Here is a 24,671-nt window from a genome sequence, read left to right on the forward strand (position 1 = left end):
TGCACAGGTGGGCCCTGTGCCCCATCTTTCCGTGGAGTGGAGGCTGGTAACCACCTGTAATGTTGGGCGTGAGGCTAGCAGGCACACTGGTCCCTGAATCACCTGGGCCGGGAGAGCAAAGTAATACAGAGACGTTCCTTGTCATGTATTTCAGACTGACTGCCTTGGCCATGCCCAGGGATCAGCTCACTGTTTACTCAGCAATACCCTCCCCCAACCCCATTTTATATGGGTATCAAGACAAGATTCAAGGCTAAGATTCAAGACAAGCTAATCCTGGAAGAGGACGGAAATGCAGCGACTCAAGTGCCCCAGGGGTCTTGCTTTTAATGCATCAGCAGGCCCTTTGGGACTCTTGGAAAGATCTACCAAGAGGCCTAAGTAGAGATCTGTTGGAGGACCCCGCCCCGTGGGTGGTCCTGAATAGCTGGAAGGAAGAGCTAAGGTCTGGGCTATGTCCTGGGTCTGCCTGTTCCCCTGGAGACCTAGAGGCTGTATGCCACTAGTTTCCTTTCCTGTGCAGATGGGACCGAACCCACTGACAGTTGCTGGGGGGGGGGGGTGACTTCAGAGAAGAATGCCCCCTAGTTAAGGGTGTGTGTGTGTGTGTGTAGGAGCACTAGTCACTCACCGTGAGTTGTTTGAAATGGACCGTTGCTGGGAGATTTCTACAGGGTCTGCGATGGGGATGTGGGGCAGTCAGTGAATACTTGCTGAATTTACAAGACTTACTTTCTTTGAAAGCTCTGGGCAACAAAAGGTAAGGCATCTGACCAAAAGCTGAGGGATTTCTGCTCCCCAGTGGCCATAGACCCACGAAAAGCTGCTGATACTCTACCTACACCAGAGTCAGTCACTTTGGTTCTAAGAAGTGAATGGCTGACCTTAACATCCTCAGTGATTCCCCAGGAGCTGGTAGAAGGTTCCTGGGCCTAAGGGGCCTTCAAATACAGTTGGTGGTAATTCTAAAAATAACCCAAATCAGTCCTTGTTGCCAGCTTTCACACACATGCTTCCCCATCAACCATCCACACATGGGAGCAAACATACATTATCTATCTATCTATCTATCTATGCAAACCTTTGGGGGTTTTCCTGATTATAAAATAATACAAATGTGGGGCACCTGGATGGCTCAGTCAGTTAAGCATCTGCCTTTGGCTTGGGTTATGATCCTGGGGTCCTGAGATTGAGCTCCATATCAGGCTCCCTGCTTAGCAGGGACCCTGTTTTTCCCTCTCCCTCTGCCACTTCCCCTGCTTGTGCTCTCTTGCTCGCTCTCTTAATCAAATAAATAAATAAAATCATTAAAATAAAATAAAATAATACAAATGTACCTTCCAGATATCAAACCATACCAAAAAGCTACAGGAATTAAAACAGCCTGGTTTGGGCACAGGAATATACTAATAGCTCTAAAAAACAAAAGAGATAGGTCAATACCAGATTAATGGATATAGGATTTAGTTTAACAGAAAGAGGAGACTGGAAGAACACATTTCTCAATTGAACTGAGAAAAAAAATCCCAATCATTCATCAATCACAAAAAGAGATTTTAGATAGATGAAAAGTTTAAATGTAAAAAAGGATTTGATATCCTAAGGAAATATAGGAGAACATTTTTGTGATCCTTGGGAAGAAACACCCTATTCCAACATGAAATCAAAGCAAGAAGATAAAGTCAACAGCAATCTTGCGGAAAAAAAAATGTAAAATAAGTGCATGGAAAAAGACATCTTTAAATAAAAAAGATAGGGCGCCTGGGTGGCTCAGTGGGTTAAGCCGCTGCCATTCGGCTCAGGTCATGATCTCGGGGTCCTGGGATCGAGTCCCGCATCAGGCTCTCTGCTCAGCAGGAGCCTGCTTCCTCCTCTTTCTCTCTGCCTGCCTCTCTGCCTACTCGTGATCTCTCTCTGTCAAATAAATAAATAAAATCTTTAAAAAAAAAAAGATAAATTGTGTGGAAATATTTAATAATGCGATAGCAAGGGTGAAAAATCACAATATATAGTGAAGCCAAACCAATCTAGAAAAATAGGAATATCTAGAATAAGAAAATGGACAAATGACCCAAGAAGTGTAAGTGGCCAGTAAACATGGCAAAGATGCTTAATCTCATTACTTACCCCAACATGGCAAAACTTTGACATCTTTAAACTAGATTTTTCTTGACTGATCAGTTTAGCAAACTTTAAAAATATCTGCAGTGCTCTGTGTTGGAGAAGGTATGGGGGAAACAGTCCCACTTGAAGCTTCTGGGAGGTGACATGCCTGGTTTTCCTCCCACCTCTCCAGATGCCCCCTACATGCTATTTGCTGGCTTGTTCTCCTCTCCCAAGAGTTTCTCAAGATTCTGTCCGGGACCTCTTTCTTCCTCACTCTGTACCCCTTTCTCAGTAACCTCATCCCTGCCCCTGGCTTCCGTTCTACTTAAGGAAACCTCTGAAATGCATGTGTTCTGCTCAGGCTTTTCCTCTTGAGCTGTAGACCTAGAGAATTGCCTGATTTCTTTTGGATGTCTTAGAGGCATCTCAGTTTCATAGGTCTCCAGCTGAGCTCCTCATCCTCCTCCAGAAAACTATCAACTTTTCCAATGTTCCTTGTCTCAGTGGACGGCACCCCCAGTCATTCAAGTGAGCAAGCCAGAAAGCTGAGAATTCTCTTTGCTAATCGCTCCCTCGTCTCTCATCATCAATCAGTCACTAAGAATTGCTAGCTTTGTCCTCTTAATTACCTCTCCCATGTGTCCCATCTCCACCACCACCACAGCCTGAGCCAGGATTTGTCAATCTAGGCACTATTTATATATCTCAGGCTAGGGGGTCCTTTTTGTGTCTTGTAGGATGTTTATTTAGTGGCACTCCTGACCTTAATCTGCTAAATGCCATAACATTCCCACACACCGTGTGACACTCAAGAGTGTTTCCAGAGATTGCCCAGGATCTTCAGAGGGGTGAAATTTCCCTGGTTGAGAACCACTGGCCTAAACTACCACTCTCTTTCTCCTAGATATTGGCAATGGTCTCACTTAGCTCTTAGTGTCAACTTTCTCCCTTTCACATCCATTTTTTCCACTGCCACCAGCCTCATCTCTTCAAAACACAAATCTCACCATGTCATCCTCTCCTTAGCAAACTTCTGTGCTGTCCATTCCTCAGTGGATACAGATTCAAATCCTCAAGATGACCTAGAAGGCCCTGCACCGTCTGGTCCCTGCTTCCCTCTCCAAGCTCATTTGAGCACATTCTGCTCTTCTCTTTATGCCCCGAGGGTATATCAGCCTTCTTTCAATTTTTCAAATATGTCACAGGGCCTTTGCACAGAACTTCTGTGACCTGTGGTGTCTGCCCCTTCTTCCATCCTTCCCTTATTAGCTCATATTTATACTTTCCTTCTCAGCTCAGAACTTCATGGATAGCTCCCAACACTCCCCAGTCTGGGCCACACAACCAACATGAGTCAGGCCCTCAGCGGCATGCTTCCCCACAGGCATTCCTTTCCTTCAGTTAGTGTTTTATTACGATAATTGTCCAGTGAGTGGCACCTGTTGCCTACAACCAGGTGCAACAGTATGTCGATTCCCTGCGTAGTTTGCAGGTATCAGAGTTGCTGGGAGAGACAAGACTCACACAGGCTCTGGGTTGAACAACATTTTACTTACATGGAGAAGAGACAGAACAAGATCCCCTTCAATAGCCAGTATCTGTCTCCTATGCTTGGCAGGTCTCCTCACCCAGACAACACGGGGAGATGGTCTGCACACGGATTCCATTTGCATTTCTGGCCAAGGACCCCATGTCCTCCCCCATGGGGTCTGAAGAGCAGAAAGCTGAGGTCCTGCCCAAGGGTCTTTGACCCACGCTGAACAAAGAAGGACACCTGTTCAAATATGGGATAGGAAAAGATATTACAGAGCAGAGAGCGATACCCATCACCGGTCAAAAGGGCTCTTTATCCCTTTGTAAGGGAATGCTGCCCTCCTATGCCAGAAGCTAGAAGCGGCACATGACTGCCTTTCCCAGTGGTAATTTCAGATTGTTTTATTTGTGCCCACTAGACGGTAAAGTCTGTGCAAGGAGAAACCATGCTATTCTTATTCACCATTGTTTTCTCACTGTCTTGCACACTGGACCTGGTGAGCCCTCAATGAAAACATGTGTTGAATGAACGCTCTTTTTACAAATTAACAATATCAATCCCTTGACCATCTTGTGTGACAAAGACTTTCCCCTAGCTGTCTGCTCAAGACTCAACAGTTTTATAAGTGTATGTTGAGGCTTGTAGTGTCTGAGTTGAGGCTATCTAATTGAAAATAGTTCACAACGCTCTAGGATATAGACCAGACAGAAAACCAGGTTAACCAAGTGAGTGCGAGAGTGGTATTTAGCAAACTTGGCTTCCAGTCTCAACTCTGCTAATTGCCAGCACATACATGACTCTGGACACAGCTCTAGGTTTCTAAGATGCTCAGTTTTATAATCTGTGATATGAAGGTACTGGGTGAAATCAGACTGCCTGTGATGATTCCACTATTTTGGAAAGCTCAAGGCTAGGGATGTACATCATTAGCACAGTGGGAATGGCTGGAGTTTGGAGACTACAGGTGATCAAGGGCAAAGCTCTAAGAGTAGAGTGTCAGGGTGGAAGTCCGATTGCCAGAGGTCGTGAAGAATGCACAAGAAGGACATAGAGTGCACGTGTGCGTGAGCATGTTTGTGTGTGTGTGTGTGTATACACATGCTCCAGACAACCCTAATTCTTGTTCTCCTCCAAGGCAGTCGTCCCTTCTACCATTTCAGCCAAACTTAAGTTCTGTTGAAGCTCATTACCTCATTTTTACTGATGCTCTTTGTTGATTTAGCAAATTTAATAAAACACAAGGCACATTTTTTTTTCTGAATTTATAATATTTGTAACAGTTGTTTTGTAACATTTTCACTGGTGGAGGGTTATAGGCAAAGGTCATTTCCATTGGCTCTGGGTTCACCAGAGAAACAGAATCAATCAATCAATCAATCAATCAGTTGTGGTTATGAAGGTTGAAAAGTCCCCAGATCAGCAGCTGACAAGTGGTGTGACTCTAGTGTGAGTCAAAGGTCTGAGAACCAAGAGAGCAGATGGTATAAGTTCCGGTTTGAGTCCAAGTCTGAAGACAGGAGAAGACTGATGTCCTATCTCGAAGACAGGCAATGTGAGCTCGCCTTATTCTGCTGCTATCTGTTGAACCAGATACCTGGGCACGTGACTGTCAAATTGACACATTAATTGACTCATAAAATTAACCCATATGAAATCCAATTGTCTTTTCTTTAGTTCTGATGCTGGACCCAGATTCAGGGCTTGTCTGGGCGGTGTCATATAGGCACACCATCCTTTACAAAAGAAGTTCTGGGCTGGGAAAAGCCTTGTCCCAACTTGCTTCTGAAAAGACATGCAGGAAGACTGACAAATGCACTTTGTGGCAACAGCTGAAGAGTCCCATGTAAAAAGGAGAAAAGGCAAATCTGGAACAAGATCAGTGAGATTAAAAACTAAGACCGTTGTGCTCTTCTGGGATATCCTTTCCTGTTGATGGGCTCACTGCACATCTCCATCCTTCCTACCTGCTCCAGTGCCACACCCCACGACAGCACAGCTCAGTTAGGTGCAATAGCTTCTATCCCCCTTGATCCTTCTTCATTTCTAGCCTCACAAGCCCACTCACTGGGCTGCATTTTCCAATCATGTAACAAACGTGACTTGGGGGTCTCTGTGTTCCCGGCACTGGGCTAGGTGCTGGGGCTGGGCTGGAAATGAGTAGGTCTGAGCTGCAGACTGAGCATACCCTGTGTCCTTCACACCCTCATCCATCCAAGCCCTGCGTTCCCCAGATCAGACTGCTGCAGCTGCCTTCACACATCTGCCCTCCGCTTCCCACCCTTAGCCATCAGACTTCCCACACTTGCCTGGGGCCATGGACCCCTTTGCCACTCTGGTGAAGCTTATGAACAGTCCCAGAATTGTTTTTTAAAATGTACAAAATGAGACACAGAATTACAAAGGAAACCTTTATATTGAAGTGCATTTTCAAAAGGTTTTAAAAATCAAATTTAGGAGGATGACTGGATGGCTCAGTCAGTTGAGCAACCGACTCTTGATTTTGGCTCAGGTCATGATCTCAGGGTTGTGAGATCGAGACCCACGTTGTGCTCCACACTGGGCATGGACTCTGCTTGGGATTCTCTCTCTTCCTCTGTCTCTGCCTCCATCACCTGCTTGTGCCCTCTCTTAAAAAATAAAAAAAAAATAAATAAATAAAATTTGAGATGTAATATATATGTGTTTCTTTATTACCTTATTAAGCAATGAGATTCAGCAGCAGATCTAAAGCCAACTCTAATTTCTTTTTAAGATTTTATTTATTTATTTATTTGACAGAGAGAGTGTTGGGCTGGCAGGAAGGGCTACTAAAGATGGTGAAAGTTCCCGCCACAAGACCTGAGCTCGGACAGGAGAACAAAGGCCCAAGCAGGAATCTGAGACCCCTGCCCGGGCTCCTGTGAACCAATGGGATCCCGATGAGCAGCGGGATATCCAAATAAGGGAAACTTGCCAAAAGACCCCTGAGCTTTCCCCAAGATCCCTTAAAAGCCCCCTCCTCCCTGCCTTGGGCGCGACTTCCGCCACTCTGCTTTCCAGAGTCGCAGAACCTCGCCTGAGGGTGCCCACCTCCTCCCGGCACAACTTTCCTGGCTCCCCTTCTCTTGAGCCCTGAAACTTCGCCGGAGAGTGTTTTTAATAAATCTTGCCTTGCACCCACTTTGCCTGGTGTTGTGTTTATCTCGCCGGAAAAAACTTGACAGAGAGAAAGAGAGAGAGAGCGCGAGCGAGCGAGCACACAAGCAGGTGGAAGGAGAGGGAGAAGCAGAGAGCCAGATGTAGGACTCAATCCTCGGACCCTGAGCTCATGACCTGAGCTAAAGTCAGATCCTTAACTGACTGAGCCACCTAGGCTCCCCAAAGCCTACTTTAATTTCAAAGCATGAAGAACTAAAGGATATTTAGAGACATCTACTACAACTATACTGTCATATGGAAATATCTGTGATTTCTGTTGTGACAAAGTTACAGGTCCTGCCAATAGCATTGTGCTTTGTTGACTACACTTAATTGAAGGAAATGTTTCATTTCCTAAAAATAAAGATTTTTTTTTCCTCCCATGCAAGGATACAAGGCCCCTGCATTCTTTCTGTGGAACCCAGGTTAAGAAGCTACCAGACTGGTATTACAGCAGAAGTGTGTGGGTTTCCTGTTCAAAATCTTTTGATGATTCACTCATTCAAAAATAGGGGCTCACTGCTTGCTGAAGTAAGTCTAAATTCAGGCTGGCCTTCAAAGATTTGCTTTTACCAATTAATTCTTTTCCTACCTTAAAAAAATTACATAAATGGTATGGTATCTTATGTTCTTTTGCTGATGAGGGAGCAGGAGGCTGGCTGAAGACAAAGCAAAAGCTGGCACCTTGCACCCCCCCCCCCCTTTCCATCCGCTCCCCCTTGGTAAAGTGTGTGACATTCCTCAGGCACCCCTGACTGCCATAAACGGTAAACAAATAGTTAACTTGCAGAGATCACCATCCTACAGGACTGGAGTCTCCCTAGGTTTACAAGTTCACTAGAGATCTACAAACAAAGAAGAAGTTACCTTATCAATAGCACAATTTCCAGAGGCAAATAACTCAGTTCCTCAAGCCCTAATGTCTCCCTCCCCACCATAAACAAAACTGAAGTAGGCTGAGTTAGAGGGGAATGTAAATATAGTTAAATCTCTTCTGAACCTAAATCTCACTAACAAAGATGCTTGATAGCAGGATTGTGACATCCCACCAGGAATCTCCCAACTATTTTGATGTTAATGGATGGCCTAAAGACAACATTGATCAAGCCTCAAGGGCAAGGCCTCAGGTAGGCCTCCCGGTATCGGCACCTTGTAGGCCCTCTTTAGCATATGAAAGCTCCATTGAAACCTCCCTGCCCCTCACCTTCCCCTAACCGCAGGGTATGTAACCTGCCATCTCTCACAACTCGGGGCTCAAGAATTCTTTCTTGGTTATTGGCTCCGGACCTCAGCCCACCGAAACGCACCTAGGTTCTAGAACTTCATCAGGCACATAACTAAGCCCTTTCTCAGGATGACCCTATCTATCCCAGGGTCAGCAGGTGTGGCGGGCCCGACAGCCATTCAGGTGGGCTGAGATTTATTAATAAGTGCTTTCCCTGGATGCCAATTGTCGCTGTAATCTATTTTTTGTCACTTGACTTCAGGGGCTGAACTGATGCACTCCTCGCTCCAATACACCTAATTTCCTTTTCCACGTGACCAGCTTCGACTGATCTTTTTTTCTGCCTGATCAGATTCTGCATTCTTCTCATAGTTCTCTATCTGGCTGGCGGCCACAATCCTATTGTCGTTTTATTACCAGTCCTCTCTGCAGTGTGCCTATTTACAATTAGGGTGAGTTTTGTTTTCCTGTGTATTATTTCCTTCTTTCCATTTTTAAAATTGTCATTGTCCATTTTCTAACTTCCTGAGCAAAATGGTTACCTTATTATTAAACAACAACAACAATAATGCCTGTCTTCTCTGAGTCAGCTCTTTACTCCAAGGGCCACTTTGGCTACATGCCACACATTTTCATATTTAACACTCCTGTCATTATTCAGCTTGAACTATTTTGTGATTTCCATTACGATCTTCTTTGACCTATTGATTTTTTTTTTTAAATGTATTTTCTTAGTTGATGTTTGGGATGATGTTTGGGAGCTAATTTTCACAACTGATTTAGAGTTTTATTGCACTGTAGTTAGAAGATCTGGTGTGTATAATACTGATCTTTCACGGCCTTTAAGATTCCTTCTGTGAGGGCGCCCGGGTGGCTCAGTAACCACTGAGCCGCTGCCTTCGGCTCAGGTCGTGATCTCGGGGTCCTGGGATCGAGTCCCACATTGGGCTCTCTGCTCAGCAGGGTGCCTCCCTCCACCCTTCCTCTCTCTCTGCCTGCCTCTCTCCCTACTTGTGATCTCTTTCTGTCAAATAAAATCTTAAAAAAAAAAAAAAAGATTCCTTCTGTGACCATGCACATGGTCAATTATGTAGCTATCTGGTTGAACTTGAATATTCAGAGGATGTTTTTAAAAAATTCAGTTTACAAGTTTGTTTGTGTGGAGTAACATTCCTGGTTTGGAGGGACAGTTCTGGGAGTTTTAGCAGAAGCCTAGAGTCCAGTAACTGCCATGACCGAGCCATATGGGTTCTATCACTCTCCACTGCTCTTTTGCAGTCAAACCCTTCCCCCACCCGCAGCTCCTGGCTATCTTTCATCTGTTTTCTGTACCTTTAATTTTGCCGCCTCTAGTCATATAAATGGAATCCTGTAGGTACCTGACCTTTTGTCTGGCTTCTTTTATTCAGCACAATGTGTTTGAAATTCGTCCACATTGTTCCGGGTATCCATAATCATTTCTGTTTATCGCTGAATAGTCTTGTCTTGTATGGAGAGACCACAGTTTGTTTACTCATCCACCAACTCAAAGACATTTGTATGGTTTTCAGGAACACTATTTTAAAGTATTGGGTGTAGAATTCTCTCACATCCCTTATATGAAGCTTATTGTGTTGTTTAAATTTTCTGTGGACTTAGAAAATTCTTGTGTATTGGATCCTTGGATCTGTCACTTTCTGGGGGAGAGTGTGTTACCCTTCCACTATGATGGTATATTTGTTCTTGTTTCCGTATAACCTCTGTGGTATTTTCTTTTCTTAAAAAAGATTTTATTTATTTATTTGACAGAGGGAAAGATCACAAGAGTGATGAGGGAGCAGGAGGCTGGCTGAGAATGGAGCAGGGGCTGGCACCTTGCACCCCCTCTCCACCCACTCCCCTTGGTAATATGTGTGACATTTCACAGGCACCCCTGACTGCCCTAAAAGAAGAGCAAATGGTTATCTTGCAGAGATCACAATCCTGCAAGGCAGGAGTCTCTCTTGGTTTACAAATGTCCTTGAGATTTACAACAAAGAAGTTGCCTTATCAATAGCCCAATTTCCAAAGATACATAACTCAGTTCCTCAAGCCCTAACGTCACCCTCCCCTCCATAAAAAAAAACCGAAGGAGATGGAGGTAGAAGGAAAAGTAAATAAAGTTAAATTTCTTTTAAGACCTAAATCTCACTAACAAGGACGTTTGATAGCAGGAATGTAACATTCCACCAGGAGACTCCCAATTGTCTTTATGTTAGTGCCTCATTAGAGGGAAAGTGGCCTTGGCTTGATAGTAACCAGGCCTTCCATATCCTGACAGTCTTCTTTATCCCAATAGCCCTTCTGAACAACCCTTTGTCCTCACCTACCCAACTCCTGTGTATATAACCAGCCACTCCTCACAACCCCGGGGCAGCAGCTCTTCCTGCCCACGGGTCCTGTCCCCGTGCTTTAATAAACCACCATTTTGCACCAAAGATGTCTTAAGAATTCTTTCTTTAGTCGTCAGCTCCGAACCTCACCCCCACCGAACCTGACTTAGGTTCTGGAACTTCATCAAGAGGGCAGAGAGGCAGGCATGGGGGCTGGGGCAGGGAGAAACAGGCTCCCTGCTGAGCAGAGAGCCTGATGTAGGGCTCCATCCAAGGACCCTGAGATCATGACCTGAGCTGAAGAAAGAGGCTTAACCCACTGAGCCACCCAGGTGCCCCCGGTAGTTTCTTTCTATCTTTTTTTCTTTTGAAGTTTTATTTATTTATTTGACAGAGAGAGATCACAAGTAGGCAGAGAGGCAGGCAGAGAAAGGAAGGGAAGCAGGCTCCCCGCTGAGCAGAGACGCCCCCACCCCCCATGCGGGGCTCGACCCAGGACACTGGGATCATGACCTGAATTGAAGGCAGAGGCTTCAACCCACTGAGCCACCCCACGCGTCCCCCACTGGTAGTTTCTTGATATACTGAAAAACCTCTGTTGTTACATTCATATAGCTACAGGTTTGTTACATCTTCTAGATAAATTGTTTTTATTATTAGGCAAAACCCCTTTTCCTGCCTAACAGCGATTTGTGTCTTCAAGTTCTTTTTACGGGGCATGGAATACTGCCATGCCCTTTGCCCACCTTCTCTCTTCTCTCCTTTGCTGGCCCACAAACTGTCACACCGGCTCCCCTAGTTGACTGCCCATGGTTAGGCTGCCAAGGGGAGGAAGGAGACTTAAGAGTGGAGAAGAGAGGTCAAGTATTTCTTGCCTCTCCCGCCTCACACTAAACTGCATAATCTGGCAGGTGCCGTGTTTGGCCATGACTGTAGGGCTGCGGAGATCTCTTTTCCCAGGCTCTGGCATCCTTTGAAGTTTGGCAAAACTGTCTTCCCCTTGTCCCGTCTAGGCTGAGAGTATCAATAGCTGCTTCTTTTTAAAAATTTTATTCATTTATTTGAGAGACAGAACAAGTTGTCAGGGGGGAGGGACAGAGGGAGAAGGGAAAGCAAAATCCCTGCTGCGCAGGGAGCCTAACTGAGGGCTCCATCCCAGAACCCTGGGATCGAGACCTGAGCTGAAGGCAGAGACTTAATGGACTGAGCCACCCAGGCGCCCTGAGTATCAACAGGTTCTCTCTGCTTCTCATTCCATTTTTATTCCCTGAATCTACCTCTTCCTCCCTCTGTGGGTTGTCCCTAAAATCTTTTGAACCATCTGACTTGGATTCCACTGGGACCCAGATGGATCCATGTGGTAGATTTTTTCGAAGCCTTTTACTTCAGCCGCATCACTAGATTTTATGTGCCTCTTAGAGCCTCTCTCTCTCTCTCTCTCTCTCTTTTTTAAAAGATTTATTTATTTGACAGATCACAAGTAGACAGGCAGGCAGAGAGAGAGAGAGAGAGAGAGAGAGAGAGAAGCAGGCTCCCTGCTGAGCAGAGAGCCTGATGCGGGACTGGATTCCAGGACCCCGAGATCAGGACCTGAGCCGAAGGCAGTGGCTTAACCCACTGAGCCACCCAGGCGCCCCCAGAGCCTTCTCTTTTTTAACGTGAATCTGTGATTACTGATATATTTTCATTCATTTTTCTACCATTTTATTTAGTGACCTTTATTTACTGTGCTTTTCTCTCTGTCTTTGCTTTCCTCCCCCTTTCCTTCCTGCCTTCCATTGGATAGATGAATCTATCTTTATTCCCTGGTTTTTTCCATCCACCAGTTCTGATGGTATACATCCTATTATTGTTCTTTCATTGTTAACTGTGACATAATAAGAAGTACATATTTTGGTTTTCTACCCCTGGTTTGTGACAGAGCTCCCAAAAGCCTTGGAATTTCTTAGGTGATAGAAGCATATTTTGTTCTAATGCCTTGCATGGGGGCTAGTCACCAGAAAGACCAAGCATTATTAGAAACTTGAAGTTTTAGGTGCAGCCCCCAACCTTCTAGGAAGAGAGATGGACTGGAGATTGAGTTAATAATCAATCATCCTTATGTGATTAAACCTCTATAAAAATCCCTAAACCAAGGGCTTTAGAGAGCTTCTGGGTGAACATAGCTATATGCCAGGAGGGTGGCTTATCCCAGGTTCACTACACATGGAACACTTCTGGACCTTGTATTGCTGTGTCTGTATCCTTTATCATCTCCTTCACAATGACTGTGTCTCCCTGAGTGTCATGAGTAAGTATAGCAAATTATTGAACTTGAGGAGGAGATTGAGGGAACCTCCTACTTGTAGTCAATTTTTCAGAAGTATGAGAGATGGCCTGAAACCTGTCCCTGGCATCTGAAGTGGGGGCAGACTTGTAGGATCAAGCCCTTAACCTGCAGGGTCTGTACTCACTTCAGGTAATTAATGCTATGATTGGATTCTAAGACACCCAGCTGGTGTCTGGAAAGTTGGAAGATTATTGTGGGGAAAACTCTCACACATTTGGTGTCAGAACCAAATGTTGTGTAGAGGAAAATAAGTGTTATTTTTTTTCTTTAAGTTACTCTTTAACATGTACGAAGATATAAATTGTACATTTGATGAAGATAATTAGTAACTTTAATTCAGTCTCCAACAATGCACAGTCTATAGAATGCAATCACTGTGTTTCTGTCTCCCATCTGCCACTCCTGTTGCCATGCGTTTATTGTATTAGGCAGCTGGGACAACCACGATAAAACACCACTGACTGTGTGGCTTAAACACCAGGAGCTTATTTTCTCACAATTCTGGAGGCCAGAAGTCCTAGGTCAAGGGGATGTTAAGGTTGGTTTCTGGTGAAATCTCTCTTCCTGGCTTATAGACAGTCACCTTTTCACTGTACCATCACATGGCCTTTCTTCTGTGCATATGGGGAGGGAGGGATGGAGAGAGAGAGAGAGCGAGCTCGATCTGGTTTCTTCTTCTCAGAAGGACATCAGTCCCATTGGATTAAGGCCTCACTCTTAGGACCTCATTTAACCTTAATTACTTCCTTAATGCCCCATCTCCAAATATAGTCACAATTAGGGAAAGAGCCTCAACATACAAATTCTGGGGAATACAATTCAGCCCATAACATCTACATATGCATCTCTCTTTTTCTGTGTCTCTGTCTCTTTCTCAGGCACTATAGAAACTATGCCTGACATCTACCCCCGCTGATCTTGATTTAAGTGACCTGGAGTCAGTATTGCTATTACATCACTTTTACATTTGTATCTTTCACTTCCTAAGAAGTAGTCATTTTTTTTAAAATAAGTTTTTTGTTTTAGAATGGTTTTAGTTTTACAGAAAAGTTGCCAGAATATCACAGAGTTTCTGTATTCCCTATACCCTGTGTTCCCTATTAATACTGTGCTGCATTGATCACAACTAATGAATTGGTATTGATACATTATTGTGAATTCAAGCCCATAGTTATTTAGATTTACAGTTTTTAACCTAACATCCTTTTTCTGTCCCCAGATTCCATCCAGATACCACATTACCTGTGGTCATTCTCTTTGGGCTCCTCTTAGACTTTTCAGATTTTCCTTATTTTTGATGACATTGACAAGTTTGAGATACCCTATGCAAGTGTTTTGTAGAATGCCCTTCAGTTTGGGTTTGTCTGATGTTCTCATGGTTGGACAGTAATTATAGGTTTAGGGGAGGAAGCTCACAGAGGTGAGGTGCCCTTCTCATCACATCTATTAGGGGTACATGCTGTCAACATGATTTGTCACTGATGATGTTGACCTTGAGCACCTGGTCTGAGCATGTTCATTAGTTCTATCTGAAGTTACTCTTCTTCTTTTCCATTGTGTGCTTCTTAGAAGGACATTACCATGAACATCCCATACTTAAGGGGTGGGAAGCTATGTTCTACCTCCTGGAGAGCAAAGCATCTACATAAAATATTTAATATTCTTCTGTATAAGAGATTTAGTTACTTATTTTTTCATTCAATTGTTATGTTCATCAGTTTATTTGTTCTCCTTTCTTCTTCTTCTTCTTCTTCTTCTCTCTTTTCTTCTTCTTCTTCTTCTTCTTCTTCTTCTTCTTCTTCTTCTTTTGAGAGAGAGAGAGAGAGATGAGGGGAGGAGCAGAGGGAGAGGGAGAGACAAAATCTTAAGCAGGCTCCATTCCCAGAGTGGAACCTGACACAAGGCTCAGTCTCTCACCACCCTGAGATCATGACCTGAGCTGTTTTCTAAAATTAACTTGTTTCTATAAGTCAGTGGACTGAAATCAAGAGTCAGTTGCTTAACTGACTGAGCTACCCTGACACCCCTCCATTGCTTCTTTTTAAAAATTTCTTATTATCAAAAATTTAACCATACACAAAAATGAAGAAAATAGTGCTGTAAACTCCTACAGTCTAGTTTCAATAATACAGTCTAGTTTCAATAAGCAACTTTGTTGCTTCCACATGCCCCTAGCCAGCACTTGTTCTGCAAAAATTTTAAAGCAAATATCAGACATTATCATTTCACTGGTAAACTGATAGAGACATTAAAAGCTCCTGTTCCCTTCCCCATAACAGAATAATGGTAAAAGTATCATATAATGGGTGTCTTTTTTTTTTTTTTTTTTTTTTTAATTTGTCAGAAAGCGAGACAAGCAGGGGGAGCAGCAGGCAGAGGGAGAAGCAGGCTCTCTGCTGAGTAAGGAGCCTGATGCGGGACTCAGTCCGAGTACCCTGGGATCATAACCCAAGCTGAAGGCTGACACTTAACTGACTGAGCCACCCAGGCATTCCTAATAGGTGTCTTTTATAGTTGGTTTATTTGAGTCAGGATCTAAACCACGTCCACATATTGTATTTGGTTGTTACGTCTCTTAAGTCCTTTTTATTCTTTTATAGCCCACACTCATTCTTTTTCCTCTCTGATGTCACCAATAGACAGGTTCACCTGCTCTCGTGGTGAGGCCAGTTATAATAACCATTTTATCTGAGGCTTTCACAAAGGGTGACCTTGGACATTTTAGGCAGGGATTCAGCTTGTTCCAAATAAAAAAACAAGATATCCACTATTCTCTGAACTGTGGACCAGGGCTAAGGGGCTCCCTTATTTCATGAACTATTATTCCCCAACAATAGTAACAATAAAACATATACTATATACACACATCTACTCTAACACACATACTTTGAGAAATACAAAAGCAGAACTTGCCAAGCAAGAATTTTCAACATCTATCCCACTTCCCTTAATCTGTATATTCCCCAAAAGCTATAAGTCTCATTTTCCCAGGGTAGATGTAGGATCCATGTGTATATTCATGAAAATTTGAACAATTTTTAAAAATTGCCTTAATAATCAACTTCAGTACCAAATCCACTAAGAGTTTTATAAAAGAATAAAAAGGGAAAATAAGAGAGTAAGAACAATGGATGAGCTGTCCCACTGGATTCATTTCTGTGGTGAGGCAAACCTGATTTCCTCTATTTTCTAAAATTAACATGTTTCTGTAAGGAAGAAAACAGATTATAATGGAAGAAGAAAGCATCCCCCTCTTAGCTCCACAAAGCCTTGGGTCCCCATCTTGTACTGCCTAAAAATCTAAGTGTCCCCCCCAGGAGGCTGTAAGCCCTAAATGTGTCCCTCCCTGCTCCCTGCTATAACATTGGAATGGACAGTAAAATTCAGGATTGTATTTCCAGGAGAAAATAGTTTTGTTTTGTTTTTTATTTTGGTTCACCACTTTTTAACTTTATCTGGTAGTCAGAGGATGGGGAAATTTGCCAAAAAGTTTGCATAAAGGATTTGGTTTTTCTGAGGTTTTACAGATTTAAGAAATGCAGATATTGATGCATTCTGATATGATAAGACCACAATCCTATGTCATAGACCTTTCTGAGCACCCTAATAGCTATAGTTATGGGTTTTATCCATCTTAGTACTGCTACCACTATACACAGTGAGGATGTGTGTGACTCACACCACTCAGATCAGGGCTCCCCAATTCCCTCAAGTATAGTTCAGAGTTTCACACCTCCACCCTGTGGCTGTCCAGGGCCTCCACTGGGTTTAGGTGTTCCTAGATCACTACAGAGTGAAGTTGAATGGAGCAGGGCAGTCTGATAGGGTTGGAACAGAGTCCACTGCAATGATGGGTTTTGCTCACTTGAGAAATCACCAGGTGAAGGTTGAAGCAGCCAAGGTGCCATCTAACCTGAGAGGTTCTCCTGGAGAAGGTGTGACATTCAGCAGGTGAGACCTCTGCCCTCTGACAGCTTCTCACAGTGATCCTGCCCAACTCAACTGCAGGGGACGCCATTCACGTGGACTACAGCCCTGGCACTGTGCAATGTGTAGCCTACAAAGCTAAATACAGTGACCCAGACCTGGCAAGGTGCACAGGCTTCCAGAGCAGCAGGGTTCCCTTTACTCCCCACTTCTTGCCTTTTTGTATCCATAACTTGTACGAGGTCAACGCCCAAGGTTGGCATTCCAGGTATGTACCTCTTTGAGTCCCACCCCCCACCCGTCACTTTCCCTGCCCCTCAACTCATCTCTGGGGTTGTTTGAAGGTTAAGTTCTTCCTGTCTTTAGGAAATATGAACCGGTTGTTGGATGCTAATGATTCTGTCTCCCATAGAGATGGGCCATGAAGGTTAAAGCACCAAAACATAGATCTAGTTATATACAGACAAACATATGAATTAATGAAGATAACATAGTATTTGGTGTCTAGGGCTAAAGGACTATAAGTAGGAACACCTGAAGGTAGGCACAGTGACTAACCCTTTTTATAGGAAAGGAAATTGGAATGTAGAGAGTAGTGATTTAGCCGAGATCACCCAACTAAAAGTGTGGTTTGTGACCCTGTTATGGTGGAATTTTATCCAACCTGACTAGTGATTTCCAGTGAGGTAAGTTCACTGAAGTATACTATATATATATATATATATATATATATATATATATATGCATGCACACATCTTAAGTGCTTAGATGAATTTTTAATGTGTAAACTACTTACTTCAAGATTTAGAACATTTCCATTGCTTCAGAATGCCACCTCTCAGGAGTTACACTAATCTGATGTCTGTCACCATAAATAAGTTCTGCCACTTCTGGAACTGTATATGGATGGAATGGCACAGTACAGACCTCAAGTGTCGTTTCTCGCTCTAGGTAATGGGTGTGTGTGTGCTAACACATGCTTGTGTACTCTGAGACATGTTTGCCTTTCTTGGTGACACATCGAGTACAAACCCAGAAATAATCAACATGCACGGTGAAATCGTGTGCTGACTCATGGATGTGCTATAGATTTCTAATGGCTACATTTGGGGTAAGGCCACATCTAGGGTGAGTAGACTACATTTATGTTTGCTTCAGGCACAATGATGAAAATCATTGCCTCAGTGAACTTCATCTGTTTAACAACTTCTATTCTCTGATCACATTAGATGTTTATCTGAAAGCCAAATTAACTTCATTTGGGCTGCACTGATTGAGTAAGTGCTTTATGCCATTTTACCAGAGTGTGGACTGTAGTAGGTTTGAAAGGATGGGCCACCTCCTACTTCTCCTATTTCTTTACAGCACTGTGCTGGGTAAAAACACACCCACAGGAAAATGAGAGTTACTCACTACTGGGCTTGATTTGGGCAGGAAGGATCTTGCTTATCCCCCGTCCTCTTCTCTCTTCATTCATTATTGTTACTATTAGCGTTGGTACAGGCAGAAAAGATAAAGACTGCATGGCCCAAGGCCATCTTCTCCTTGTGTTAAAGGCAGTGAAGCTAGGTGGTAGGCACTCAGGCATTGCCATTTTCTAGTTGTGTGCCTTTGGGTCAGGTGACGACTCCTTTCTGTGCCTCCATCCCCTCAACCATAGAATGGGGACAGGATTAATTACCTGTGTCACGGGGTTGTTGTGATGAGGAGAGGAGCTGCACATTTATGCATGCCTACAAAGCACCAAAAAGGGTGATTTATTAAATAAAATAAATCTTATTTTATCAGTATTTATACAGTAGAACAGTAACAAAGTTTTGGTAAATATGAACCATTATAACAGCAGTGGTTAAGGTCTATGAGCACTTTGTGCAAATATCTGAGGCTTGAAAAAACACTGACTAGCTCTATACTATAAAAGGAAATAAGATCAATAAATATTAGATAAGCATTATGGCAGGGACATTTCCTGCTCATGAATAACCCTGTGCTCCCCTGCATTTCCTAGTTTCCTTGCAGTTAGACAGCACTCTGTGGCTGGTTCTGCTATTGTCTATGCCTGCAAGTGGCTCTTGTCCCTTTTGGTATGAAAGACTTAAGAGCCAGTGCATGACTCTCCAGGTTACTCTTTTCTAGTTAATGAGACTGAAGAGGTCATATGTTCTCACTGGTGCAGCTACAGGATGATGATGCCTTCTGAAGCCTGGGTTCCCAAGTCAGCAGAGCTTCTCCAACCTCCACTGGATATGTAGTGAGTCAGAAAAACACTTCTGTTCTGTTAAGCCACTGAGATTTGCAGGACTGTTTGTTACGTCAGCAGAGTCTAGCCTAAACTGTGTACAAGCATTTACCTAATGTAACGTGCCAACCATTCAACTATACTTAATTCAGTTCAACCTGACTCCTCCATAGTTGTATATGAATTATGTAGAATAAAGGCTCTGCAAAGGTGGGGATCTTTGTTTTGTTCACTACTATATGCCAAATTTCTGCAACAATGCCTAGGACAAAGCTCAATAAGTATTTATGACATGAGTGCCTTTTAAAGGATTTGTTAAGAATATAGGTGGGGCTTTCAAAGTAAGAATGCTCGGGACCTACAAAGGTCTTAAGACAGCTCAGACATACGGATATCCTATAACCAGAGATTCTGGCTATGTTAGGTGTTGACGAGATGCAACTTTGATTCTTTGGGGTCCTACCCCAAAGTCCTGCTGAAGACATGAAGGAGATGAGCCTCAGATGCACGTGATCCACACTCCATCCTCAATACTTCTCTTGTATTCTTCTTCTTCTTTTTTTTTTTTTTCCTAAATAGGCTTCATGCCCAGTGTGGAGCCCAGTACGGGGCTTGAACTCACAACTCTGAGATCAAGACTTGAGCTAAGATCAAGAGTCGGTTACTCAGCCGACAGACCCGCCCAGGCGCTCCCTGTGTTTTTCTGTTTTTAAATGCCTCTGCCTCCTATTGTTCTTTGTAGATGACAGAGCTGAATGCATCTCTTTCTTTAACACAGTTTAAAAATTGTATCAGAGCAGAGTCAGAAAACGTGATAGGTAGACTGCTAGCCTATACTTTTTAAAAAAGTGTCGTTTTAACTGTGAGGTGTTATGTTGTTTTTAAATATAGAAATTTCTAGCTTTAAAACTGTCACAGTAAGATGACATCAGTAATTATGTCAGTAATTATATCAGCTTCAGATATTAGCATGAACTCAGTACCTAAATAAATCAGACCATGGATAATAGGAATCAAAGAAGATAGATGGCATTACTAAAGAGGTGAATATATTTTGGCTCTTCTTTCTTTGAGTTAGTTTTCATTTTGAAATTGTGAGCCTACCTTGCTCTTCTGATATAAGAAAAAAACAGAATGAACCAAGGGAAAGGCATTTATGGGCTATGGGCTTTCGAAAAACTAATGAATATATGAGATCTGGAGAAAATTTTAGTTTCCACCCTTGATTCTTATTACAAAGACAGAATGATGTAATCATATTCAAATATTGACAAAATATTTTAGTATCTTTTCATATTTTATTGGCCATTTGCTTTTTTCATTTGTTCATTTTGGTGAACTGGGAATACATAAGCTTTATTTTTTAAATTAGGTTGTTCATCTTTGAAATGAATTTTTTTGAAAAGGTATAGGATTTTTTTTTAACGATTTTATTTATTTATTTGACAGAGAGAGATCACAAGTAGACAGAGAGGCAGGCAGAGAGAGAGGAGGAAGCAGGCTCCCCGCTGAGCAGAGAGCACGATGTGGGACTTGATCTCAGGACCCTGAGATCATGACCTGAGCCGAAGGCAGCAGCTTAACCCACTGAGCCACCCAGGCGCCCCTGAAAAGGTAAAGGATTAAACATAAGGTTTGTGTCCAGAGAGCTTGGACCTGCTGGAATCTTGGGAGGATTTGACAATCCTAGGCTGTTTGTTGCAGGATTCAAATTGACATGGCCTGATCGATGACAGCGCGGTGGCTACTCTTTTGGGTCTTGGCAGCTGTGATGGTGGCACCCAGCCTTGGACTTTGCAGGCAAGAACTGACCTTCTCATGTCCAGAGGGATGCTTAAGTACCACAAAGAAAAGCCAGACTTAGGGATAAGTTGCATGAGTAGTGCAGTCCCTGGAAGAATGCTGGCTGTCCCAGGAAGCCCACAGGACATGTCTTGCCTGTACAGACTCACTGGAACCACACAGAAAAATGGGATCCTCCTGAAAATGCCCCTTCATCTGGGACACCTGCCTCTATGCCATTCCTTTAACCTGGAGACTGGATCTGGCAGGTGGACCAGAGTAAGCACTCAGAGCAGGTGTGGACATGTCTCTGTGCCAAGAGAACTGTCAGTATTCATGGGAAAACTGCCACACCTGCTTCACCTGCAAGAGCAGTGGCCAAGCTCAGGGAGTGAATTGCAGGATGCACTAGTGCCCTGTGGGGACTGCCCGCCTCCTTTTGATTTCTACTTTCCCACACCTGCCACTCTGTTCAATGAAAGGGAGTGGTTGCCACATCCAGATGGGGTCTGAGCTGGCCTGAGGAAAGGGGAGGTTCTATGTTGTGATAGTACACCCAAGCTGTGCCTTGTAGGGCTGGCCTCTCTTGCTCATTCTGCCCTGAGGCTGCTCAGCTGAGCTAGTCCTCCCTTCTGGCACAGGGACTTACCAGGTCATGCACCTCCATAGCTTCCAGACCTTCAGTTCCTGCTTGGCTGGTGGGGTCTCTGCCACACAGAAGTCTGGCAAAAAAGGGGTGTGTGATGGAAGTAAATCTCTCTCCAACAACGTGGTGTATTTTATTTTATTGTGGTATTTTTTTTAAAAAGATTTTACTTATTTATTTGTCAGAGAGAAGAGATAGAGAGAGCACAAGCAGTGGGAGCCGCAGGCAGAGGGAGACAGGAGCCGGATGTGAGACTTGATTCCAGGACCCTGGGATCATAACCTGAGCTGAAGGCAGATGCTTAATGGACTGAATGCTATATTTTAATGGGAATGGGAATGTTGCCCATAATTTTCTTCTGAAAAATTTTCAAATTTTGGAAGGAATTTAATATATCTACCTCCTTTTTGACTGTTAATATTTAAAGTTTTCTTCTTTATCTCTTAGTATGCAAATTTCTTCCCCAGAATTATTCAATATTCGGTTTCTGGTGGCCATTTCCCACCAAATTGATGCCTTGCACTTTTCTTTTCAGGGCCCCTTGAGCTAGGGTATCTGAGTATCAGGTCAGGACCCTGTCTACTAAATGTCAGCTTGTTGAGTTCTGGTTCTCATCTTCCTGCCCTGTGCCCTAATCCATGATCCTTAAATACTTCTGATTTGGTGTCATTGGTTTTATTTTGTTTGTTTTGTTTTTTTTTTTTTTTTTTTTTAAAGATTTTATTTATTCACTTGACAGAGAGAGATTACATGTAGGCAGAGAGGCAGGCAGAGAGAGAGAGGAGGAAGCAGGCTCCCTGCTGAGCAGAGAGCCCGATACGGGACTCGATCCCAGAACTCTGGGATCATGACCTGAGCCGAAGGCAGCGGCTCAACCCACTGAGCCACCCAGGTGCCCCTGTTTTTGGTTTTTTTTTTAAGCTTTATTTATTTATTTTAGAAAGACTATGTGTGGCTATGAGTTGGGGGAGGGGCAGAGAGAGAGTGTGGGGGGGGGGAAGCAAACTCCCTGCTGAGCTCAAGAGCCTGAAGCCTGAAAACCCTCTCATTCTCAAGACCCTGAGATCATGACCTGACCTGAAACTAAGAGTTCCGTGCCTGACCAACTGAGCCACCACGACACCCCTATTTCTGTTTTGGGTGTTGTTTTGTTTTGTTTGTTTTTCCCAGAAAGCATGCTCTTGCTTGTTTTACTGCTTTTGTTTGGGTTTGGAGAGAAACTATTTTTTTAAATTAAAAAAAAAAAAATGGAGTAAACTGTGATGTCTATTTAGGGAGGAAAACTGCCAGAGAGCGCTGAGAAATTCAAGGGAAACTGGCTAATAGGGATCACATTTCTTCCCAAACGTTTGCATGAGCTTGACTGGGGCTTATAAAGGAGTGCTTGGGGATGTATTGCAGAGTCTTGTCTGAAGACCTCCTTTAGGCCTCCTTTAGGCCCTCTGTCTAAAAAACGATCAGGCTGTTTTGCTGAGTTTCTTCTGACCAAACCCTTCATGGCTTCACCACAGGAGATTATAGATGGGTGTTCTGAGGCTCTCCTACAAATAGTCTAGACTCTAGAGTCTGGTTTGGATGATTCATTAGATTTCTGGTGATGACTGAAGAACTCAGCTCCAGGCTAAATGATAAGTCTGATCTGATAGCTAAGACGGAGTAGAGAAAAGCCACCAACATGCATGATAGAGTGGGAGAAAACAAGAAACAACAGTGAAAACAAAACAAGCCAGAAAAAAAGAACTCAGAGAAAATGAAGACAGTGCAAATAATAGAAGAAAATACGAAAGAACAGCCATTCAGCTTCTCAGACAGGCTTGGAGGTATGGAAGCCATTAAACAAGAAAGAAGGCTATGGAACGGGAATTAATGGAGTGTATGAAACCCTCCGATGGGCGTTTACAAGGAGGTAGAATGAGGAGGATGGTAATAAATGATAATTCCAACCTAAAGATGATAGCTAATATTTGACTGTTTATCAGGTGTCAGGTATTAGACTAAACTTTTCACGTTCATCTTCTCATTAAATACAACAAAGGTTTAAGATACTCTTCATTATTATTCTCATTTTAGATATAAAGAAATTGAGGTCAACGAGTTTAAGTAGTTTGTCAGCAGTCATGCAGATAGCAAGCTTTGGAGGCCAAATGAGTTTCCAAAAAATTATGAAAATTATGCAAAAGACATTAATGTCTTATCTGACATACAGGGCTAGAGGGTAAACACACAGAAGGAAAGAAATTTACAAATATTACTACATTTAAGAGGTGACAAAAATATCAGTCAGAGGTGGGAAGGGAAAAAAGTCAGCTTTTTATAGCACTTCTTGTTGGTTCTGTCTTACCCCTATGCTACTAGGTACACCTGATTGCAGTATCTTTGACATTAGGGAACATATCTGGCGCTCCGCATCCATTGTGATACCTGGCACATAAACAAGTCCTTCTTTGGATTTCACTGGTGAAGCCATCTGTATTCTGATGTGAACAGGCGAATTTACACCTTGAGCCCTGCTTACTTTGTGAGGCAGAGGAGGGGAATTCAGGAAAAACATTCAGGGTGTTCCAGCAGCCCCAGAAAAGGCAGAAATATCCCTGGAGGAAACAGAACTCAAATTTACCTTTTTCCAAACAGGACTGTCTTGGTAACACAGTCTCAGTGAAAAGTAAGTGGGAACAGAGGAGGCTCTTAGTAAAGGAGTGAGGCATCTTGGTGTTGCTGTTGATAACCAGCAGTGATAATCGCAGGATGGGGAGGATGAAAAAAATTCGGGGGAGGGGGTCACTTGAAAAAATACACAGAAAATTAAGCAAATAAAAACTAGGGGAAAACAGAATACTGTGAAAGAAGGAAGTACATCGTAGAATTATTTAGTTCACCAGTGAACAATACTGACATTGGCCATTTGTTCAACCAAAAAAGTGTGATAAAACCATATTGAGACGATAAGAAGAAGCAGCAGCAGAGGCCATGCTCTGTAAGAATTAAATTCACAAATGCCATAAATGGAAATCAAGAGCATCCTATTTGCAAGTAAGGGACTAAGTCCAAGAAGAAACACTAAAAGGCTTGAAAGCAGGTGCTCCTGAAGAAGAACAGGGGGGATTTGGGGGGAGGGGGAGGTTGGGGAGAGAACTAACTTTTATACTAATTGTTAAAATATGTGCCTGCATTATTTTATCAGCATTTTTAAAAATTGTTTTATCCCCTGCACATAAGCAATGAACATGTTTGTCCTTAAGGGTTGTTCCAGAATAATTCACTTATATTGCTATTTTTAAAATTTTTTAAATTTTTTTATTAATATATAATGTATTATTAGCCCCAGGGGTACAGGTCTGTGAATCGCCATAGCACT

The sequence above is a fragment of the Mustela putorius genome, unplaced genomic scaffold (assembly GCF_011764305.1).
Source record: "Mustela putorius furo isolate JIRA1106 unplaced genomic scaffold, ASM1176430v1.1 tig00001162_pilon_pilon_pilon, whole genome shotgun sequence".
NCBI lineage: Eukaryota > Metazoa > Chordata > Mammalia > Carnivora > Mustelidae > Mustela > Mustela putorius.